This window comes from Thunnus thynnus, chromosome 23 (assembly GCF_963924715.1).
Source record: "Thunnus thynnus chromosome 23, fThuThy2.1, whole genome shotgun sequence".
NCBI lineage: Eukaryota > Metazoa > Chordata > Actinopteri > Scombriformes > Scombridae > Thunnus > Thunnus thynnus.
Genome location: NC_089539.1, coordinates 1591761 through 1617146, shown reverse-complemented (window position 1 = coordinate 1617146; position 25386 = coordinate 1591761). Strand labels below are relative to the sequence as shown.

The 25386-nt window shown below is 39.2% G+C and overlaps 1 long non-coding RNA gene across 1 annotated transcript; it reads right to left on the bottom strand.

The window, feature by feature from the left end:
• Positions 1-14360: 14360 nt before the first annotated feature.
• LOC137175494 (uncharacterized) lies at positions 14361-19127 on the bottom strand. The gene is made up of 3 exons (XR_010925628.1): positions 19020-19127; positions 17905-17974; positions 14361-14681 (listed from the first exon to the last, which is right to left on the bottom strand). It is a non-coding gene; the product is annotated as an uncharacterized lncRNA (long non-coding RNA).
• Positions 19128-25386: the final 6259 nt, after the last annotated feature.

Genomic DNA, 25386 nt, shown 5'->3' with positions numbered 1-25386 from the left:
TGAAGTTGAGCTTTTAACATCCATGTCTTTGAGGTATCAAATGCAGGTTATTTAATAGCAGAATGCAAACACTTCAACTGAAATTCATGAAGGCAAAATGTATTTCTAGGAGAGAGATATGTCTCTTGACATTATGCCACCAACCCACTGAGAACTAAATGTATAAAACATTCTAGCTCACACTCAGACACATTATTAATAAATGTCTTTGACACATTGAAACAGGCAATGACACTGCTTGACTGGAGAATTGACTCAACCCAGCGTGCAGTCTGTCAGGGTTCCATGCAGTTGATGACTGAATTTACGTCTGATCTTGTGATGCCCTTTAATGTCTGTTTGGTGACAAATGAACCTGATTAATCAGTTTCATAGCTTATGTTATCTCAAATGAACTGAGAGGAGTTAGAGGTCATTTGGAGTCTGAGGCAGCAGCAGGAGCTTGTGGCAAAGGACAAGCTGAACCTTGTTGCACAAGGAAAAGCCTACCAGTCCTCATTACATACTTTCTACACAAGCAACAATAGAACATTGATAGGGGATGATTCTTCAAAACCCTCAATTGAATTCAATGACAATGTTTCTTTCATTAATTCCATTTCATACAGCAGCAACACTTTTTCTTAAGCTTAAGGAAACATTGTGAACTGTTAAATTGTGTCAGGATGCTACCTGTGGTCACCAGTATAATGGGCTGGAATGCGCTATGCATCCATCCACTTACTTTCTGCAACATAAATGGCACACTACACACTTTACAATCTAGCAACCCAAACTCAAAGTCAAACTCATTACATGTTACCTCATATTAAAATTGGTCAGCAAGAGACAGTTTTGATCTAACCCATGAAGTTAACATTAACTTAATTAGTAAGCTAGCTACAGCTGAAAAAATCTGCTTGCAACAATTGTCACAGCCAGCAAAATCAGTGGCCACTGCCTGGATAGAATAGAATGCCTTTATTGTCATTGCACAGCTGTACAACAAAATTTAGTACAAACATAACAAACATAACATAACATAACACCACTTCAGGTAGACCAAAGCCGCTGTGTCTGTGCGCACCGCCATCTTCCTACACTAGACTAGAAATAAGAAGCTGCTTTTGTCTACTTCTGTGTGAAAACAAGGACCCATTGTTTCAATAATTAATTTCAATTTCAATTTCAATTTTAAGTGTTAAATCTGCTACCATCAATGTTGAAAACTGCATATGTTTGACAGTCACTATGGGGGCCATGGCTTATGGGCCATTCACACATACAGACTGAAAAGCTGGGACAGTAATAGGCTGCTATTCATTATGAATGAGACATGGCTTAGCAGTCCAGCTGCACTCGATGTGATAGAGAGACTCAAAAGGCACCCAGCTACACTATAGGGGAAGGTTGAGAATGGCTCAACTTTATGTAAATGTCCTCCGATGCAACAACCAGGCAAGAGCAAATCATGCTCATTTTGATTCCTGTAGAAAGGGAAACAGAGTTGTTTACTACTCCACTACAATGCATGAAATAGCTTTCAACTAAATGAAGGAAAAGCCTATCACTGTGATCTCCAGCTTCGTAATTCTCAACAACATGTCTTTAATGATCAACCAGAACTTCACCAATTGCCAACATTGTTGGTTTATTAGAACAGCGGCTACATCAGAAAACAACTGTCCAGTCGGAACAGAGTATGTAAATTATGTTCTCAATGCAACACATACACATAACTCATGAGAGGTCAGAGACTCTCCACTATTTTGCTGAGAAACATGGTGGCATCCTACAACAAGGTCCAATGGGGAAAGAAACATGAGCAGTGAGACGACCAGACAGGTTGGAAACAAACCAACAGTTTATACAGACGATCTAATCTACTTTATTCGGAGGTCAAACTGAAAGTGAGAACAGCTGAAATGTTACTGATAATGTTAGTGTTCTGTTAGCTGTGATGGGTGTTTAAAGTGTTCATTTCTTTTTGAAATAAAGGCCTATGTATGCTTCTAAAACTCCATCTGAAAGTGGAATGGGGGGAGCTGCATTTGACAACAGACAATGTGACAATCATGCCTACTTTATGCAGTGATCTGCAAGGTGTCTGGAAGTATAAAAGTAGGCAGCATTTGAACTCATCTCTCAAGCTCTCTTTTTTCATTTTACACACACCACTTCAGTCACTTCTACATCCGAGTGCAACACCCTGAATGCCTTCAAAGAGGGACTATCTATAAATGTGCCGCTATCGACATTTGAACAATTCATTTAGTCTGCTCCCTTTTCTTGGATGGCTTTTAGCCCTGCTTTCCAAGTATGACAATTCAGAACAGGTATGAACACCCTTTTAGAAATGGTCAGGGAACACATGGTGCAACCTAGTTAATTTGAGGCAAACTTACTCCTTACATTTGGCTAACCTGGGGATTTGTTTCCAATCTGTTTGATCATCTGATTGCTTGTATTTCTGGACCCACTGGACTGGATTTTATCAATGTCCCTGTGTTCTTAGATCTCAGTAGTTAACCTGATGAGTACAATAATATTTTTAGTGATAGGATTAGAGAAAATCAGTAATAAACCTTTAAATTTGGAAAAGAAGACCACTCATTCAGTTTCTTCGTCCAATGTATTAAGGTGTGCCTTAGCCCACCAGTCGGCTGTAACCCCAATCCAAGCATCTCTATCTCTGTTAAGAAAAGGCGTTTTATAGCCTATGATTGTAAAACGTGAAGTTGATATTATATTTCCAAGAATATGTGGCTGAGGATATTAAATATTAAATCTCTCTTAAAACATAGAGTCTTCCTCAATTAATATTGAGCAATATCATCCAATGAAGCACTCCAACTAAAAAATAAAACAGATTCTGATTGAATGGGCTATATGTCATGCTGACATAAAATCCAAAACAAAGAATGATAGAAATAAGAGGTTGTGTAACTAGTAGACTATGCATGTATTGGTATATGACGACCTGGGAAAGAGAACGGGTTGGTCTTTTCAGCTTTTACCTCCAACCAAGCAGAGAAGCCCTGCAAGGAAATAAAAATCTGTGGCACCTTGCTCCTCTTACTCAACCTTAAGGCAGTATTTGCTCTGATGTCAGAGCTATGAATGCCACTGGTTTAGCTGAAAAAGCTTCCACCAGTTATTCCAATGACAGACCAGCAGTCAGTACTGGTTCATCTGGTGATGACAGAACTGCAGTCAGTGTTGCCTCAACTGATGAGGTACAGGCTTGTTTAAGTAGTTAGTGCATTTAACCTTGTAGGGCAGCATATATGCAAAAAGCTATGAAAAGTACTTCACGAAAAGGTCAACTCAAAACATTCATACAGGAAAACTGCAAATGTTATGGTAAGCAAAATAAAGTATATTTTCCATTTCCTCTATCACTGTCAAAGGCAGACTGCAGGCAAAAATAGCTTTTCCAGCAGGTATTTCATCACCACTCTGAGATGTGTAATCTCCTAATTACAGTAATTACAGCATCATTCATTTGCAGGAAACCTGTGAATCAGTAGAAAACATATCAAATTTCTATATCATTAGAGGAAGAGGCTTTCATCCCTGTTGTCAGTTCTATCATTCTATCATATTGGAGGAAAGGCAAAAGCTTTGAAGGATGATGAAGTTCTCTATTAAGTACATGTCAGACAGCTCAGGATCTCTCTGTGGATCATGAAGTGACTCGGATTGCAGCCATTAAAACAAACCACAGAAGGGAGCAGAGTATGAGATCTAAGAGCAGTCTCAGTGGGCTGGGAGGCAGGGTGGTCTAATTGGTTAGAAAGACCGTCCTTCAACCAGGGGTTAAAGTCTCTGTGTTGGCAAGTAACTGTCTTACTGAACTGCCCTGAAGAAACAAACTGAATCCCTAGGGCTTAGTTCTGAAGTCGACCTGAACCTCTGACCTCCCTTTGGAAGTGGAAAAGAGGGAAGAATTCTTTTGTGTATTTTATTTCCCTATAGAGGTTTTAGTTGCATCATTTTCATTGCAACCATTTCCTCCAGGACCACTGGAAATATGCATTGATGGAATAAGATACTGTATATCACACTGTCACAACTAATCTTTACAGTAAATATGAGGAAATGCCCACTGCATACTCTGATTTGATGGAAACACTTTACTGTTTGACAGCAAAATTTAAAATACAGTGTAAACCACTTACAGTGATCATTATTACAGTGATCAACTGCTTATATGGATCAAAAAGCTCCAGACAGAATCATTCCTATACAAATGCTGTTTAAATAATTTGCTTATAGTAGTCATGTAGCCTGCTTAAAGTGTTCAATTTGGGTCTTTTCATACATGAAAACATGGAAAAAAATGTATAATTACGGTAATTCTATTTTTTTTAAACCTTACTCCCATGACACACATATGATATGTAATTAGAGGCTGTAATGCCATTATCAGGCGTTGCGGTGTACCTCTGCAGGTTTGTGCAGAGGTGAGGGGTGTGGGTAAGTTTATTTGTAACCGCCATGAAACAATCAGAAAATATCATTTTCTTCCTCTCATTCACCGGCTTTTTCACTGCCACTGTTCGCTCTCCTCATCCACCATCTCCTCCACTGACCACTGCTTCTCTCTCTCTCTCTTTTAGCTTGCTTGGGTGCGCTCTCTCTTTCTCTTGTCTTTTTTTAAAATGAGTCGGGAAGCCATCAGCAGCGAAACTGCAGCGAGATGTAACAGTGAAACAAGCGTTTGAAACAGCTGTACTGTAGAGACACTGTAAATTTCTGCAGTGTAACCGAATGTTGGTGTTGCATGTAAATCATACATTATAGAATCATCCAAAGTTAACATAATTCCTAAAGCACTGGGCATGGTAAACTTTTAAGCATGATGTATTACCTCATTTGATACAGTTGTTTCCATTTTGCATGCTATATGAGATTTGGAGGAGCACTCTGTTGTAAAAATGAGTTAAAGAATTAGTTAATTACTGTAAATCCTATGAAACAGGTTACTGCAGCAAAAGCAGCACAATTGTCTGTAACAGAAGCACACAGAGGTAGCGGTTTAAAGCATGCATTGCTGTTTGACACAGTGCTATTCCTGATACTACCATGACATGACATGACATTTTCGAGGTTCAAGTACTTGGTAGAATGGGGTACCAAAGTCTGATGTGGTGGGTTTTCAGCCCTCAGGGTAAGGACATAGCAAATTGTCCAAAGACAGAAGAGGAGTGTAGGGTTAGACCATAGCTTGGGAGTAGTAGTTTCCTTCACTGCCCTGTTGGCTAGTGTCATAGTCTTGAAATCGATGCAAGATACAACAGGGAGCCAGTGTACTAAACAGAGAAGAGGAGTGGTGTGGGAAAACTCGGAGTGGTTGTACACCACATAGGCAGCCGTATTGTGGACTAGTTGAACAAGTCTGCTGGCAGACACTGGGGTTCACAAGAGGCAAATCCTCCTGATGTTGAACTGAAAGAATCTTCAGGAGCATCTGCTGCCATGTTTGCTAAGAATGACAGTTCATCATCCAAGGACATCCACTCTGAGGTAAGTAAGCAGGTAAGTAGTGATATATGCCTCCACTTTGTCAGATGGGGGAATTGAGAAGAATAGCTTGGTGTCATCAGCATAGCAGTGTTAGAAGCCATGTGAGTGCATGACAGCACTAACACTATGTCTACACAGGAGGCATAGCATGAGAAGTAGCTTTAGTCCTCTGTCTGTGTCTACACAGGATGTGTCACCCATGCTTTGGCAGCACTCAGAGCACAACATACAATCACTGTAGTTACGCACGTAAAATGGAAGAAAAATAGACTTGAAGCATAAAAATGCGCTTCTGAAATGCATCCTTTGTCAAGATGCTGTAAGAGTGTTTGTGTAGAGGGAGAAGAGGAGAGGCCCAGGACTGCTTTGTGGAACCTTCTCTTTGCCAGGCTGTGTGGTTCACCACGAGAAGCTGGCACCAAAGTAGGATATAAGTCTGCCACATAGTGTTTTGATGTGTTTAGGCTATTTTTCCTTTTATTAACTTTTTCTGACATTTTGTGATTTTCACTTCAGGGTCTTTGTGATAAACTGCAGTTGTCAAGACTTTTTGCTCTGCACCAAAGTCTTTGATGGACAGACTGATAACACTGACATTGTCATCCTTAGGGCTGCTGCTAGTGGGTCAAAAACTATTAAGAAAAATATTACAGCACTATTTATGCAGGTTACCTGTAGGTCTCTAACTCTCCGATATCTGCTAATGATTTATTTTGAAACTTAAATTCCAGAAATTGTAATGTCATTTGATGCCATTGCACCTGTCATGGCAAAACATGTCAGACCACCAGCCAACATGACAACGAAGCAACAGTAAAAGTCGTTTATCTCCAGTTGTCCAGTCTGTCTGTCGTGGGAATTTTCCTGTCCATGGATTGATTTACCTTTTGCCTCAACAATAAATGCTAATCAACAATACATACAAAGAAAGAGAATTTACATACCTGAACAGGTAAAATGATCAGGAGCATGTGTTAGCTTCTTGCGACTAGACTGGAATCAGGGCTTAAATATAAGAACAATTTCCAGTACTCCTTTCATTTATTTAGAAGATCCTCTCTTATCGGATGCCTAAACACAGCACACAAACTCAGTCCACTTCTCCCCTGAGACTGTGGGAATGAGTCACATAACAGGAATGGACCTTAGTTAATACCCAATTTCTTTAGAGACAGGGATGGACAATTCATTTTGATCCACAGCAGCCCCGAGGCTGTGCAGTCCCTGTTTCAATTAAAAAGTAATTGCTATTTGTTTGTTATGATCGGCACCATTAATTTCATGCTGCACTGAGAGTTGTCTAACCAGAGTCATGTGATCTGATAGAATTAAGCATCTTGGTGAAATAGTGTTGGACAGCAAGCTGAAGAAAACAAACAAACAAAAAAAAGACAGCATCACAGAAACAATAACAACTCCATCAGTGTGATGTAATCCGGGTGCAAAAGATGCAGTATAGAAGTATAGTATAGAGTACAGCACTAGTAACTCTCAGTGTAATGCTGTCAGACCGTGTTTTATAACACAGAGCAGAAGAGGAATGATATTGTTTTTTAAGTTACAACTAAGTCTATAGGTCTGTTAAAACTGCAGCTAAGTTTCCTTATGTTATTATTGAATCTAAGGCTGCAGGTTTTTTTAGTCATGCTAATACGCCCAATGAATTTGAATCACATAATTTGAATTTGTATTGTTTAACTTGAATAATTGCATTGAAAACTGAATCTTAATAGCATAATTTGAAATTGAATTTATTAGTTTGGAACTGAAAACTGACTTTGGATTGTGAGAGCTGAATGTGGAAGTGTTTATAGAGTTGAATTTTCAGTGAGGATCAAATGCAGTTTCAGAGTAATTGAATTAAATTTCATTCAGTTTAAAGTTTATTGGTATTCAGTTCCAAACTAATAAATTCAACTTCAAAATATAGCTGCGAGTGGCAATAACTGGGGTCAAGCAGATTGCGAAAAATCACAAAATTTTACATTTTTAGAGCAGAAGACCAGATGCAGAGTACTTGAGAGATTAAATGATGAAAGAATTTTGACTCTAAGCCAAGCTGTTTTGGAGATAATTGCGAAAATGTAAACTTGATTATTACAGCATCACTTTGGCATCAGTGAGTGTTGTTATTTGTGCCTCAGTAGCGGGTGGAATTTGTAACCCACCTGCCAATTTTTGGTGTTTCTAGATCTTACGATTTGCTGCACAAACACTTTCAGCAGAGAAAAATAATAGTAAAAATAAATTTTCACAGGGTCCCAAAAGGCAACCCTCAACTTAATATGACCTCAATAAGCACTTGAAAACATACCACATGCATGAATTGATACATTATTATAAAGCACAACTTGCCCACCTGGGGATTCAAACCCTGGACCTATGTATCCCTAGAGAAGGTGACTTACTGACTGCACCACTGGGGAGATATGGTTTCCACACATCTTCTCACAACTTGAGGCAATGATGTCACATGTGCAAAACCAGGGTGTTTTTGTCTGTTTAAACTTACAATGTTATTAAACGTTATAACAGTAAAAATGTTGGTCTTAAAATTCTGAAAAAAAATCACACATTCTGCTGGTTTCAGGTATATTATCAAATATTTTGGTGACATTTGTTCAAAAATTGGATGAAATAGAAAATGTTGTGCTTACAGGACAAATTACAGCTAGATATTGAATATCACATGACAACATCACATTTGACATAAATGGATTGTACAACTTTAAAACCACAAGAGTTCACAACAGATGGGCAGAAACCAGAGAATACACACTCCTTGGTGCCAGGCCTGCTTTGACCAGGTGACTTTACAGTTACAAGGCATATATTTAGACCACTAGACGATCAGGACAACATAGCTACCTCTGACAGCAGTTGACACTACACATTAACTTATTTCTGCGAACAATTAGTAAATTACTGCATCGAAGTGAATGAGAGTGAATAACTTGGATGAATGAAGTGTGTGCGATGCGTGCAAACAAAACACAAAACCCCAACCCATCTAGCTAGTGGAGACTAGGGGTGTGCCCGAATCCAAATACGTTATTCGGCAAAGCACAAATAGTGGGTTTTTACAAACATTTATTTCATACAAATATGAAAAAAATATTTGTTTACGGGAAGAAAAAAAAACATGTCAAATACCAGCGCGCAGGTCAGTTGCATCATTATCTCAGTCTCTCTCCTCTGCTCCGCTCTTACATCTATCAGCAGGTCTCAACGAGGAGAGTCACATCAACCTGCTATATGACACACATTTCCTTACTTGGACATCACTCCTTGAGTTGGGGTTGTTCCCCAGAGATAAAGCTGAGCTACTGACACAAGCGCTTTAAAGGGACTCTCCATAATCTGTTGTTCCCCTTCTCCTTTCCACAAATATAGGTTGTAAAAAATAGGAAATACATGAAAATTGCAAAGCAAGAATCGCCATTGAAGTTCTCTCTCTACATGTTACACACTGTGCTGTCTTTGTAGTCTGTCTGCGCATTTGCGATGCGCTTAGTTTTAGTTCAATAGTGAGCACAGTTGTCTATGATTTGGGAGACTGGAGTTTAAGACCCGGTGTGGGGACCTCTTTCGCAAGATAGTTTATTCATAAACACTTTAACACTTTAATATCATAAAATTAAAAGCGTGATAAAAACTGGATTTTTACACCTATATCCAATTGAATTTGAATACAAATACAAATATAAACAATTTTGCTACCTCACTAAATATAGATAGAATTACAAATACTGGGCTCTCTGCACATCCCTAGTGGAGACCTGGGAAGAAGAGAAGAGAAAGAGGTTATCAAGAAAGCCATAACTACCCAGGTGCAGGTAGTTTCCTGACACCCTCTCCAACCCTGCCCACAGGCTCCTGAGCCAGGAAGCCAAACCAACCTCACAAGCTGAAGGCAGAGAGAGAGACATCACAAAACTTAAAAAATTCACATCAATTTAACTGTTGATACAATTCTGAAACAAATCACACTTACAATCAACCTATTTTTTTGTCAAATATTTTGATGAAAATTGTTAAAAAATTAGATGAAATAGAAAATGTTGTGTATAGAGTACACATTACAGCAAGATATTGAATATCACTATCAACTCACCATTCGACTGATCTGAACACCATTTGAAACATTTGATATCTAGTATCCAGTGAATGTCAGTGTCAATTTTGGTAGCATATGAATGAAGACTTGTGGAGATGTAGATGTTAATTGATTTTGCATATTTTGAAAAATATAGAGTGACAGACTTTGTCACAATTCAGTGGATATGCTGAAAAAAATTGAGCTCTGTATGACACTGATTTATTTAGATTTTTTGAAGTTTGGAATGTGAAATGTCTAGAAATTTAGAGATGTAATAAGCCATGCCCATTTTAATCATTACCATACATCAACCAAGTCATCACCCTAGATCGTGCGAACCAAATTTCATTCATACGAGATATAAATTTTTCACATTTGTCGTGCCCCCTAGTGGCAGAATATCCCAGGAATGCGTAGCGCTCGGACTTGGCATTTGAACATGTGCACCAAGTTTGGTTACAATAACTTAAGCCAATTTTGATTTATGAACGTTAATGTAAAATTGAACTTAAATACACAAATCTAAAAATGTATAATTTAAAAAGGGATTGAAGTATTGAAATTTTCTTAATATCTTAAGATCAGTGAAGTTAGTAGATGAGCCTGGCTAAGTTTTGGACGACTGGCTCAATGGTTTCTGACAATTTCTTGATAACAGGCTTTTCAGAAAATTGAGAAAAAGTTGCAAAATTTGACATTTTTTAGGGCAGACCACTGGAGCAAAGAGGAGGCTGAGAGATTAAAATGTCGAAAGAATTTTGACCACAGGCCAGGCCGTTTTCAAAATAATTGTGAAAAAGTAAACTCGATTGTTACAGTGCCACTTTGAGGTCAATGAGTGCCATTTTAGATGGCTGAGTGGAATTTGCAACAATTTTGGTGACTTTTGGTCTCATGGTTTTTTCTACACGAATACTTTTAGCGAAGAAAAAGAAGAAAGAAGAAAGAATAATGAGAACAAATACAGTAGGGCTCCAGCAGTGAGCTTCCCTGCTTAGACCCCTAATTATGCTATTCAGATTCAGTTTTTCAATGCAGTTATTCAAATCAAACAATACAAAATCAAATTATGTGGTTCAAATTCAGTTTTTTAATGCATTTTTTCAAGTTGAGCAATTCAAATTCAAATACAAATGACCATTAGGCCTGAATAAAAAAACACAATCTGTTCATTTCAATGAGGACACTGTATTGGCAGAGGGCCGGCACACAGGGTTTCAAGAGAAAAAAAAAGGATTAACCTGGCTCAACTTACACAAATCATTGTGTTAATACACTTTACTATTGAGATCACTTTCTACTGTTAATTCCACTCTTACTATAGTTCTTGCATCATTGCAGAGATGGGCACATCGTCACTTCAAATGTTCACCAGATCCTTTTGTGTTGTTTCTGGTTCCTCCAGTGGATATGTTTCCAAAATGGAGCGACTATTCTTCAGCAGCCACATCACTTATATAGTGTTTATAGAGTTTTTTTGACAGCATTGTGTGTATCTTGATGCAGCACCTGTGGTCCTGCAGCTGTGTTTTCTTAGCTAATACTTTTTGGCACTTTTTACAAGCAGCAAAACCACTGACAATGTTATTTTCACAGTCTCTGTAAACAATTTATGGTGATTAATTGGGCTTGATAAGATTCAGCTGGTTTAGATGTTTTTTAAAAATGCTGCTTTATTTTTTTTATTTTTTTCCATCTCCCCTCAACTTCACCTGCATTTTGTTAATTTTTACCTGAGCCCGTACCCTTTAATTAATATAAATATTATTTTTAACCCATTACACAGTTTTTGTGGGTACCCAAACCGGAGCAGGACTCTGACTCAATGTCAGTACAGTATTACAGTATGGTACATGTTGTCATTAATCTGTAATGTGTAAATGTGTAATATGTAAAAGAGAACACTATATCATGAATTCAGCTGCATTAAAACACAGTATAGGTGATCACAGAGAACAGGAGGGGACTGAACTGAGGTTTAATCAACTGAGACTCAGCAGACTGAGTCTTTGTGTTTTGGGACTTAACTACTTTACATGTTGTTACAACCCAGTGGTTGTTTGAGCATGTTTCTGCTGTGTAATTTGTATGTGCTTTAATTTTGTGTTTGTATTGTGGATCTCTCTCTCCCTCTAGGGTCCCTGCTGTGGTGTCTGCATGTGATAGGCTGGGGTTAATTCAATGATTGTGACTGTGTGGGTGTGTGGGTTGTTCCAGGGAGCTGATTGGTTCCAGCCTCCAAGCCAGTGTGCAGTTTTAAGGACAGCTTCCTCTAGCTCCTGCCAGCTCATCTCTCTCCACTTCCAACCAACCTGCCAGCCAACATGTTTCAGTGTTGTATGTAGTTTTGCCTATGCAAAATACCAGCCCAGGTTTTATAGGGGTGGGCAGCAATTTTGTTTAATCCTATTTTCCTCTGTTTTTGTCAAATTAGGAGTTAGGTTAGTGGCTTGTCTTTTTGTTCTTGTTTTCTTTGAGTAGGGAAGTTTAGGTTGCTCAACTTTAGTTCACTTCTGTTTGTTATTTTGCTGTTAGCCCACCCCTGAAGCCTAAAAAATTCTGAATAAAACATTTGAAGGGCTGCAAATTCCTTGTTTCTGGTGGTTCTTGGGAGCTGGGAAGAGGGGAGTCTCACTCTTTTCATGTTGTGCCAGGGTTTCCCCTAGGCTGGGTCGTAACACATGTCTACATGACTATATCATACATAAGCAGCAGCTGCAATCACACTGTATCTGATCCACCACTGTTCTGCTGTACACTGGCAGTATTTTGGCAGCACTATTACAAAATTAAGAAACATGGTTTTCTGAACATATATGTTGCTAAGGCTCGCAGAGGAGTTGACACATCTCCCAAATCTCAACAATATGCTATGCAGATCTGAGCGTCAAGAAAGCTGATTGGTTGATCATGCTCACAAAACCACCTACTGACAGAGTAGGTGGTTTTGTAAGAAGAAACATGTAAATGTTATACTTAAATGCCATGCAAGCATAACAGTCCTTGTGCACCATTGCCAACATGCAGTACAGAGAAGCATTGCCAGAGTTGAGAGAAAGTACAATTTAAGAGTCAAATATGCGCATAAACAACAGTCACTCAGCTGGCATATACAGCTGTGTTGATTAAAACTGAAGCGTAATCTGTTCCGTCAGATGCACATGAGGTGGACAACTATAATTTGCAGCTGAAATGCATCCATCCCAAACTCCCCCCAGACAGCAATTATAATACTTCCACAAGGGATTTCCCCATTCAAATTACTTGTATATAAACTCAATTTGTAGAGACAGGGTTCTTGAAATTGACTTACTGTGGCAGAGACAGGATGAACAAATGTGCTTTTTCAGCAATACTTTGAAATAAATCTCATTTGCATGAAAAGACAAACAGATTTTAGGAAACCAAATCATTTCACCCACAGTCTCTGTAAAACCTTGGGACCTTTCTTTTACTTTACATATCTCATAAAAGGTTTCATCACTAGATTTTAATTTCATTACTGCTGTCCACGCATACACACAGGTAGATGTTGTTTTCACTTAATACATTTTTCAGGCTCTCCCATTCCCCTAAAGCGCCCCATAGGCCCCTCTCTCAAACACAGACAGCTTTAAATGAGCAATATTCCTATATAGAAAATGAAAATGTCCTCACTGTGCTTCTGGCATAAACATGCTGAATATTCATTAGAAGGATGGAAAGTATAAAAAAGGAGAATGCAGTTGCCATGGACACCTCAGTTAAATAAAGTCAGCAACTTAAGCATCCTGGAGTAGGGAGGCAGGAGGGAACTTTTCTGCTGACTCATGCTAAAGGTGCTCCGGAGGCTGTATTCAAATATCATTACAGAATTCACAGTTGTGCAGAGGCTTAGCATGAGTCCCCCCAAGGCCTCGACAGCCAAACAGATGTACTTTAATTTATACTGTGTGTCCCTGAAGTTTCAGCTGCATGAAACACACAAGAGAAATGAGCACAGGCCTTACATTTGCATTCAGCTGTTTAGCTGACTCACTGTGTGCAGAGTAACGCGCTACAAAGCTCTGCTCAAACTGCTTTGCCAAAATGAAAAGCAGCCTGGAATACAAACAGTTCACAACACACTGATGCAACTCTGAACATGTGTTTGTTGAATTTAATCTAAACCCATATTATCTATGAGTCTGAATAATGAGATAAATCCACATCACAAATACCATTTGGGGCTTTCTCAAAGCCTGTGGGTTTGTGTTGCATGAAACATGACAACATCTCCAGTTTGATTGTAGCCTGGGATCTTTGCTGCATGTCTCTCTCTCTCTCTCTCTCTCGCCATACATTTCCTGTCTGCATCTCTACTGTGACTATCAAATGGAATGGATACATGGAATCATTTGTATTACATTAATCCATTTTGCTGTAGAAACTTCACATAAACTTTAGGTAACAACCAGTTTAACTTATCGGCTATTTAAAAAATTATATTCTTAAGTGACAATCAGTAAAACTGAAAACATTTTTAAGAGAATTTGTTGCATTTTGTCCTAGGCACCAACAAAATTATTCAGGCTGGTTGTAGTTTAAAGTTTAAAGAAGTAAAATAAAAATGGAAAGAAAAAAAAAGCAAAATTAATGGTCTGTTGACCATATCAGTATGATGGGTGTCATGGCCAGCTAGTTTACATTCTCTGTTAAATTCTTTTAAGTTCCTCTTTTTCCTCTTTGGTGACATTTTTGTGAATAAATGTTACTCCAAAAATAGTCCTTTATTGTTATTTAGGGGCCTCAATTATGCTAATAGACCTTTTTCACAGAAGATATTTTGACATGTGACAGTAGGAGAAGCACAGGTGTAAATAATAAAAAGAACAGAAGATTGATCAGATGAAATGAGCAATTTACATGTTTACTGAGTTAGACTCTCATGCTGCAAGCTTCACAGAAAAAAGTTAAATGATGTCTAAGATAAGAATATGAAAAGCTTCTTGCATACTGCACACTGTAGCAAACTGTTTGTTGAGCTTGAAGGTTCATTCTCGACCTTGGAAATAGATTTGTGCACAGCAGAAACCATGGTGTCACACTGCAGCTCCTGTAAGGAAGAGAGCACAGCAGTGTGTACACATTAATGGTTGCAGAGGAAATATGCACAGAGGACCCTTAAGGATGCTGATGTTGGTTTGTCCATCTGTCCAACACTTTACTTTAACAACATAGTATCATATAATAAATACAGGCCAGATTGCCATGGCATTTTCTTTGAATATTAATGGTCAGCAGATGATTAAGATTTTGATGACACCTTGACCTCTCTTCTGTCTCAAACATCTTTTTATTTTGGACACTCCATGAGCTTTCCTGCTGTGCCACCTCTGGGTGAGTTGGTTTTAGATGAGCAGACAGGCTCTGGATCAGGAGGACAGGTTGGCTGGTGTGTTGAAATGCTCGACACACCATTTTCCTTTAGTTTTGACCCAGTCTATGCCCATTACGGAAATGGCAAAGGTTACACACCATTAGCCAGTTCACTTTAACTCTGGGCTGCCAGAGTGTCATCATCAGAGAACAGAATATATTATCATAATGTGGATAAGGTGAATATGAGGGCTGTCTTCACATAAGTCTAGAAACAGCATATGATGCTGCACTTTACAGAAGTTAGCTGCCATATTAGAGATGACACAGAAAATCTGTCTTTTTGGAAACCTGGGTGAACAGGTGAATATTTAAGTGTGGAAAAGGGATGATTAAAAAACATTATTCACTTGTTATGGCAATGAGCATTAACAAAGAGGAAGCAAACAAGTTATGAATAATGTGAGGAAAAATCTCATGATTGTGTGTGAAGAATAATGCAGTGCAGTGAGCAGTGCAGTTATGGAAGAATAATGGACCATGCATAGGCTAATTACCCTGCTAATTATCCTAGTAATTATCCTTCTAATAAAAGGTCTCCCAACACCACTGTCCACTGTCCACTTTTCATGGACATCCGTCAGCAGCAACCAATCACGTGTTCACACCCCCTTGTTCCTGTACATAATTTTGTTTTATAACACCACACACAGTTTCTCAACTCAATCCATCAACAGTAGCTCATGGTAGGTTTTCACCATTAGGTCTTTGCGCTTTCATTTATGAGCTTTTTTCCAATTGTCTGGTTTACAGTAACTGTTCTCATCATAATGTAAAACTGACTTTCCTTTCCTGAGTGACACTGAGTTATATCAAGGGTGAACATGTGCAATGTTCATTACAGGTTCTCATTCGTTCCCAGGAACCCGATGCCTTTCACCCAATCCACCTCAGCTCCACTGATGCAGTGTTCAACAAAAACAACAAAACTGTTATGGATGAATGGACAAAAGAACCAATGACTGTTGTAATGCAAAGTCTTGAGCTGCAGCATCTGTGGAATCACACACTGTAGCTCCTGATTAGTAAAAATTAATGCTTCTATTAAAGAAGAGAAGTTTCCAAAGGACTGGAAGTCAGCCATCGTTGTGCCAGTTCATAAATCAGGAGACCCGACCGATGTGAGCAATTACAGGCCTATCAGCATTTTATCCATCATCTTCAAAATCGCAGAGAAATGTATTGCTGAACAGCTGACTATTCATCTCAACAATAGCCCTTACACGCTCACCCAGGACAAGATGTGTTTTCATGTTTGTAAGTTTGAAGGAGACTTTAGCAGGAAAGCTAATGTGGGTTGTTGGTCAGAGTCTGTGGCTCTTGTGTTGTGTAGCAGGATGCTATCAGGCTCAGTGTGACGTCCACTCTGCCTATGATGGAATGCTGATGTCACTGATTTATGCTAGATTTGATTTGCTGTATTGAAATAAAGTCTGTCTCAATACAATACAATCTGGATTCCAGCTGAATAAAATGTGTGAGGGTAAAGTGGATGTTTAAAGGAGAAAGCCAGTGACACATTTACAGTAACAGTTGTTCATATGTTCTTAACACGCAGAGAAGTGTGCCATGCAAGTGTGAAAATATGATTCTGCATCACTTCTGCAGTGTTATTTCTCTGTGGGATTTCTCTTAAGGTCTGTGTGACACCAACATTACTCTTGACCACAATCACAAACCACTGAGTCAAATCATTACTTTGAGACCAAGGCTGAACTGTGGTATTGAAATATTGCAAATGGGTTTCCATGGTGACTGAGGCTTTCATTCTAATTCATAAGCATATAAATACACATGCTTTACTATCAATATCTTGAGAATTCATTTTCCTAACAGCAGCATTTTAAACAATTTATAGCACTTACAGTAGGCTGCCACCACCACTCTGCCCAACTGAGAGCAAGTAACCACATTGTTGTTATTGTCAGCATTAACTGTAATCATAGCACTTCTGCTGAATAAAAACAATATATATCACTTAACAACCACACCACAGGCTGTCCATGTAGTTTTGGTTTGCAGGTATGAGTAAAGGTTGGGTTTGGGCTCCTTTGCGTGGCCGGGCTGTGGCAAGGCCTGGATTTGTTTTTGAATTCAGGTTACACTGACCCTTTAATACTCACTTCAAGCCAGCTAAAAGCCCTCAGATCCTTATAATGATTATAATGATACATGTGGCAATAAATGATGGACAGAGACAAGGAATTCCCCCAAGATTACAAAATGTATTATGTAAATATAATTAAACAAGGTATAAAGAATAGGAAAGTATTAAATCTATTTTTTATACAGCTCAAAACATAAAAATACTTCCAACAATTACAATCAGAAAAGGAGCGCTAAAGGATGACTGGCCATAGCTGTGAACAGTGAGGGGAGAAAATTAACAAAATATGCCCACATACCCTACACACACACACACACACACACACACGCACACACACACACACACACACACACACACACACACACAAACACACACACACACACATACACTAAAGCAAAAAGGGAAAAAAGTGCAGGTTTTGAAGGACGTGCAAAAATTACGACCAGCACAGGTGAGGAAACTTAATCACAAGAACCCCCCACCATCTGCACAGCCACACTCACCACCTGTCCTATAGCACTTAAGGAAAAGCAGAGAAAAACAAAAGAACAACAAAAGAAATTAACATTAAATGGCTTAACTGAAACAACCTAGTGGAACTAAAGGCTAAATAAGACAGACAAAAACAAAACAGAAATAAAGCAAAAACAAAGCAACAAAACAAAACAAAGTGAGACCAAAGCAGAAACAAAGCAGCAGTGGCAGTCAGTGTCTACAAGAAAACAGATTAAATAAATTGAACACCTGCATCACAAATGCATCATACAAGCAAACATAGAAAGTCAGCATTTACCTCATCTGTCTCATGATTGCGCAATACTCATCACAGAAGGCTCAACACGTCGGAAGCTATGAAGCAGGACCTAGAGTATATCATGAGCAGAGAGTCACACACACAAAAGCACCAAGTTAAAAGCTAAGTTCTCAGGGCAGAATCAGCACCATGGACAGAGCCATGATGCTGGAATACTGTACAGAAAGCTGTTTTTTTCCCTTGTTGGTAATTTGATCATCTTTACTTTAAATGAAAGAGATATTTGTACTGGTGATACAGAGTCTGATCCTCTAGCTGAAAGTTTAGTTTGCCTAATTTTCTCCTTTCTTAAATGGTCAGTTATGACAAACCAACAAGGTCAGTCCTACTGACTGAATTTATTCTAGACTTTGCTTCCTGCTTTCTTACAGTGCAGACGCTTTGCTGCTTGTTCTCGCCTCTGCTTGCATTTGTCTGCTTGTATTTTTTGCTGATATTCTTGTTTTTCTTCAGTGAGAAACTATGAGCAGCAGCTCCAGGGTACCTATAAATCACTGGGACTATACTTTTTTGTAGATATAGTAGATTAATTCCATTTTTCTACATTTTTATGATCTCAGTACTATGTGAGTGTAGTCTACCAACAGCAAAAGCCTGTACTGCAGTGACTGGAAATGTGGTACTTAGCTAGAGCTAATTAGCAGCAAGGTGCCTCCCTTCTCCACAGATGACTACCACAAACTTCTATGGAAGTTTAAGATTGCAGTGCTGGAAACCAAAATCCACTGGTTAGATGTGAACATAGAAGTGAATGGACTATATGGGAACACAACTACTTTACCATGGACTTAAAACAGTGGACAATATCATGCTAACACACAGCTAATTAGCACCAACAAGACTACCAAGAAATAGGAGGGCTGTGTTAGTCTACCAGTGTTAGTCCTCCCAGGAACTCTTGGTGTTAAGCCTAAGAGTAAATTATTTCTCTGGGAAATGGGAGGACGAGTAACAGGAGGAGCCCAGCGCCGTGAGATTTGTGATGTGACTGGCTGGCCTGCATTATCATCCAGGCAGAGCGCCTCTTCTACCCTTGTTCTTAGTAGGACACAGTCATGGACAGCTGCAAAAGAAAGGGAAAGCTAGCAACAAACCTCCACACCAACCAAGTTTTCAACTGGAGACCAGATTTGCTCTACTGCTGCAGGGCCCTGGATATCTGTCTGATGACCTGGATAACCTCTCGTCTTCACACAGCAGGGAAGCTGGAACTGAGAGTAAATCAGAAAGTAAAATGCTACAGGGAAAGCTAACGCCTGGGTCTCAAACTCTGATTGTGGGTGACTTTGCTGTAAAAGATGTAAGAAGCATGTGCAGTAAAAATACCAAAACAGCTCTGTTTTCCTGAGGATATGGTCTCTAACATGACTGAGAGAATCCTGCACATTGTGACTGCACATCCAACTGTGAAAAACATCATAGTGCACAAAGGGACCAATGATGTTGTGAAACAACAGTCTGAAGTGCTGAAACAAGACTTTATTGATCTGTTGTATACAGTCAGCTCTCTAAATGCTGAGGTGTTTATCAGTGGCCCTCTACCGCCAGTCAGAAGAGGAGTTGAGAGATTCAGCAGATTGTTGGCATTGAACACATGGCTCTCAACTGCATGTATCGTCCATTCACTGCACTTTATTGACTATTTCAACTTTTTCTGGACCGCAGACATCTTTTTAGGCAGATGGACTTTACCTTAACAAATCAGGAGTAAAATTGTCCATCTCTAACTTATTTTACTTCCTGAATCACCCATCTGTTCCCTCTGCCAAGGACAAGAGACAAGAGGAATCACAACAGAAGGAAGACATAACAAAGCGTGGCAGAAACCTTGAAGGAGAGCCACCTCAGCCTCCACCTGAAGAGAGCTTTAAACATGAGAGTTATTGGAGCCAAGAAGAGGAGGGGTCTTCACCCCCCTCACCAACAACCTCCTGTGAGAATTCACCCCCTTCACCCACCCAAACCCCATCCAGGTTACCCTCCTCTCCAGTCACCCTTTCCCCCTCCTCCCCCTCTTGGCATTCACTGACCAAATGAAAGAGCTGGTCACTGCTTGGACCAAACTAACTCCCCGCCCCACTCCCATTTTCTCTCCCCTATACCCCCCTTGGCATCCACCTCCACCAGTTTTTACACAATTGTCATATCTACAACACCTGCCCCCCCTCCACAACGGCTGTGATAAAAGCACAGCATGTCCAGCTGTCTGTGTATAAAATACAGCAAGCTTTATCTGATATGCGCTGGGTCCAGGTTACAAGGCTGATGGCACTTATGACTCTTCCCAGGAAAAGCCAGGGCCCAGTGTGCTGGTAGCTTGCTCAATTCCTGACTTGATAGGTAATAGAAAAAGAATGGTGAATCTGCTAAGAAACAGGAAGCACTCAACCAGTTCTGCAAATGTATCAAATTTTGCATCCATTCCTCGTCAGCCACAGTTTGTCCCCAAAAAATTGGGCATTATATGACATCTAAAATCCTCCTCCTGTTGCCTTGATAGTCTGCCTACAGGCTTTTTCAAAAATGTTTCAAATTGTATGGCCTCAGATCTTCTACAGATTGTCAACACATCTCTTCATATTGTCAACACATCTCTTTTCCACAGGCCCTGAAAACTGCCGTCATCAAGCCAATCTTAAAAAAGAACAATCTAGACGCTTCACTAATGAACAGCTATAGGCCCATATCAAACCTGTTTTTAAGTAAAATGATTGAAAAAGCTGTTTTTCAACAGTGGAACAACTTTTTGGTGCTAAACAACTGTTTTGATGTCTCCCAGTCAGGATTTTGACCACACCACAGCACTGAGACTGCTCTTGTTAAGGTCTTCAGACAGACTGGAAAACTGGGTGGGACTTTCTGGCACAGTACTAAACTGGTTAGAATCCTACTTAAAGGACAGGGACTATTTTGTGTCTATAAGTAATTACACATCTGAGCAGACAAAAATGACCTGTGCAGCTCCCTAAGGTTCCATTCTGGGGCCTCTTCTGTTCAACATCTACATGCTCCCACTGGCTCAGATTATGAAAAACAACAAAATATGTTACCATAATTATGCAGATGACACACAAATTTACATAACTATATCACCAGGGGACTATGGTCCAATACAAGCACTGAGTAAGTGCACTGAACAAATCAATGATTGGATGTGCCAGAATGTTCTTCGATTAAACAAAGACAAAACTGAAGTAATTGTTTTGGAGCCAAGGAAGAACGATTAACAGTCAGTGCTCAGCTTTAAATGGTAAAGTTAAAAACCACAAACCAAGCCAGAAATCTTGGTGTAGTCATGCACTTAGACCTTAATTTCCACAGCCACATTAAGACAATTACAAAGTCAGCCTACTAGCACCTGAAGAATATATCAAGAATTTAAAAAAAACATGCATTTATCTTCAGTAGACTCGACTACTGTAACAGTGTCTTTACAGGTCTCCCTAAAAAAACGATCAGACAGCTGCAGCTGATTCAGAACGCTGCTGCTCAAGTCCTCACTAATTCCAAGAACGTGGATCACATCATTCCAATTCTTTACACTTGGCTTCCTGTTTGTCAAAGGGTTATGTGTGGGTTTATAAAGCACTGAATGGTTTAGAGCCAAAATACTGCTGCTACATTATGAACCATCCAGACCTCTCAAGTCGTCTGGGAGCAGGTCTGTTTTCTGTCCCCAGAATCAAAACTAAACATGGAGAAGCAGTTCAGTTTTTATGCTCCACATATCTGGAAAAACTCACAGAAAGCTGCAACTTTCAGTTTTTAAATCAAGGTTGAAGACTTTTTTGTTTGCCGCTACCTTTTATTAAATCAAATAATTATTCATTTTTTACACTGCACTTGTAACTTTTGTTCTTGTATTTTGCCTGTCTTACTCTATTTTAGCATGTTTTATTTTCTATTCTCTTAGCTCTTTAATGACTGTTTTTAATTGTATTTAAGTGTCCTTTTATGATGTGTTTCTTTTGCACTTTGTCTCAATGCTTTTATGGTTTTATGTAAAACACCCTGAATTGCTTTGCTGCTGAAATGTGCTGTATAAATAAACTTGCTCGGCCTTGCCTTACTCTCTGCTGCCCTTTTCTTTCAGAGATCATGAAAAGAAAAACAACAAAAAAGGTTCTAACATTTTGTCTGCATGTGCTCAGTATCTGTGAAGACACAGAGAAACGTCCTCCATTGACCCTCAGTACAGCTCTATCTAAATTTGATTACACTCATTGTTATTCAAAGCACACAGCACATAAGTCACATCATGTGTGATGATATTAAATCTCCTTTCCAATTACAAATGCGTTTGTGCAATTAGCTGCTTGACCCCTAGTCAATTTCCTATCTTAACTCCAGATTTGTTTCATCTCTCTGTCTGGGAAATAATGTCAGGATCCTGCTGCCTCTGACAGACACGGACACTGCTGATGCAATGAAAAACAGTTTCTGTTTTCACAACAACTTTCAGCTGTGTGGAGCTGAGCACAGGAGTAGAACACTTAAATACATCATATTCCATTAAATGTAATGTCTTACATTCAAAGTTTATTTATTTGAAATGTATAAGAAATATTTGGATGTTACACTATAACTAGTCTAATCACTCCATATACATTATCAATGGTGTTGTATCTACCGAGCTGGCCTTTACTCATAATATAATGCCTGTACATGTTCTACCCTGGACATCCACCGCAGCACCAATTAAGTCATGATGAAACATTTAATACAAATCAAGCCCAGACGAAGATTTAATGTACAAAACTAAAGATTTACAACATTGACTGCATAATAAAAATAAAATCTTTGACTCCAGCCAATTCCTGGGCTTGCCTCCCAGGCCAGGAGTTTATATCCAAGATTTTTACTTAGATCTTGGTGTTATTCCAACAGTTTTTCTTTGACGTGAGCCTGTTTAAGAGGATAGTTTGTTGGCAGGCTTCTAAGCTCAACTTTTCTGCATGCAGCTAGCTTCATAGCACCCTGTGCTGCCCCATTGTTCATGGTATGATGTAAGCTAGAGTCTTGTATCTTTATTGTTACATCAAGAACTACAGCGGAAATAAGCCTCTGAGTAAAAGTCCTATTTTGAAAGGTGAAAATAACATTTAGACATTGTTGATACACTTTGGTCATATTTAAATGTACTGCTACCACCACCACCACCACCACCACCTCTACTACTACTACTACTGCTGCTGCTGCCACTGCTGCTTCTACTACTACTACTACTAGTAGTAGTAGTAATAGTAATAATAATTATAATAATGATATACAGAAGCTAGTGGAACATGATGCCCACCAAAAGGTAAGCAGAAAGAAGAGGCATCAGTCTTTCCACAGGGACCTTTAAGTCACTGTGAAACAAGAAAAATTGCTGCAGTTCAACATGAGAGCTGACTCTCTACTTTCCTTAATGGTAAATGGACTGCACTTGTATACCGCCTTTCTAGTCTTCTGACTACTCAAAGTGCTTTACACTACATACCACATTAACCCATTCATACGCCGATGGCAGAGGCTGTCATGCAAGGTGCCAACCTGCTCATCAGGATCTAATCTAATGCACATTCACACACACACTCACACACAGCTGGTGCAGCCATCGGGAGCAGTGTCTGGGGACGCAAGGACACTTCAACATGTGGACTAGAGGAGCCGGGGATTAAACCGCTGATCTTCCAATGAATGAATGAATGGATGACCTGCTCTACCTCCTGAGCCACAGCCCCCCCCCCCCCCCCCCCCCCCCCTCCCCCCCTCCCTGTTGATGATTTGTTACAGCTGACACCAGGCAATTTGTCATCTAAATATTGAAAAGGTATTACAGCACAAGCACAAAATGTACACAATAAGCTATAACCTGCCATTGTTTTAAAGCAGAAAATAAAAGAATAAAAGGGACAGAAATAACAGCCAAGTACATAGAGTAATGGTTTATCACATGTACTATTATAGATATATGTACCGTGTATCCTGCATAATGTTCAAAAAACTGAAAAGAAATGTGTGTGCAGTCTTCTGTGCAGGATGGGTCGTCCACTAATCAGAAAGTTGGTGGTTCAATCCCTGGCTCCTCCGGTCCAAATGTCGAAGTGAGTGTCCTTGGGCAAGACACTGAACCCCAAATTGCTCCCAAAGGCCGTGGCATCCGTGTGTGAGTGTGTGTGTGAATGATTAGAAACTCCTCCTGATGAGCAGGTTGGCACCTTGCGTGGCAGCCCCTGCCATCAGTGTGTGAATGTGTGTGAATGGGTGAATGTGGCATGTAGTGTAAAGCACTTTGAGTGGTCGGGAGACTAGAAAGGCGTTATATAAATGCAGTACATTTACCATCTTTGGCTTGTATTTTAACACACTATGAGCATCAATTAACATTAAATAACAATAACATGTAATTAATAATGAAAAAGGGAGGGGAAACTATTAATAAATTAATAATATTATATGACATTGGCAGTACGATTCATTTTTATCAAATGGACCTTGAAGACATTTGATGGTGCTGAAGAATTTAAAGGTGAATTTCAAGCTTTTCCAGAGAGAGGGATATTTAATTTATAGTTCAGTGAGTTCAGCAAGAGTGAGTTCAGTACTGTATATTAAAATACGTTTCTCTACCTGATGTACTTGTACACAGTTTAGCTGAACAGCTGAAGCTTTCAAAGATACTCACTCCTTTAATGTATTTAAGGGATAGGTATCACATTTAGAAGCTAATATGAGGATTGAGCAGTCTGAGTTAGACAAATAACAGAAAGGATCTCTTTATTACAGTGATCAGTAACTCTCTTTAATGTACATATGAGCATGTGAGTAATGTTTTAACAGAAAACATGACTCTGTCCTTTAATTGTTTGCCTTAATTGTCCTCCTGTCACCTTCCATTCCTGTACATTGCATTTGTCAGTTAAACTGTATGCATTCATTATGAATCTGTGCAAGCAGATAAATGTACAAAAAGACACATCAATGCACCTGTGGAACACATGTATACTGTACATGAATATAAACACATATCAACCACATATACATACACACATATACCCATACACACATGCACCCATTTACATATCAAAATGCAAATATAACACACACTCACTTAAATTAGAAAAAGGCAACTTTTTTGCTTTAACTTATCATTATGAAGTAAATGTTGATTGCACAGTGAATTGGTTATAGAATAATAATGCCATTGCCATTTAGATTGGTTTCCTATAAGCCTCGCTTTCACTATGCAATTCTGTCTGACACAGAGTATGATCTCCCGGGAAAATGAAGGCTCGATTCAAAGCACAAAGTGCGTCAACCATTGTGCAACCAAAATAGGACGAGGATAGCGCTTTTGTTTTCCCCTGTTGCTATCAGTAGCTGTATCTGATAATAATTTGTTAGGTGGCCAACCTCTTTCTATTGTCTTATTGCTATGTGATAAATGTGGAATATTGCACAAGCAAATCTGATGAC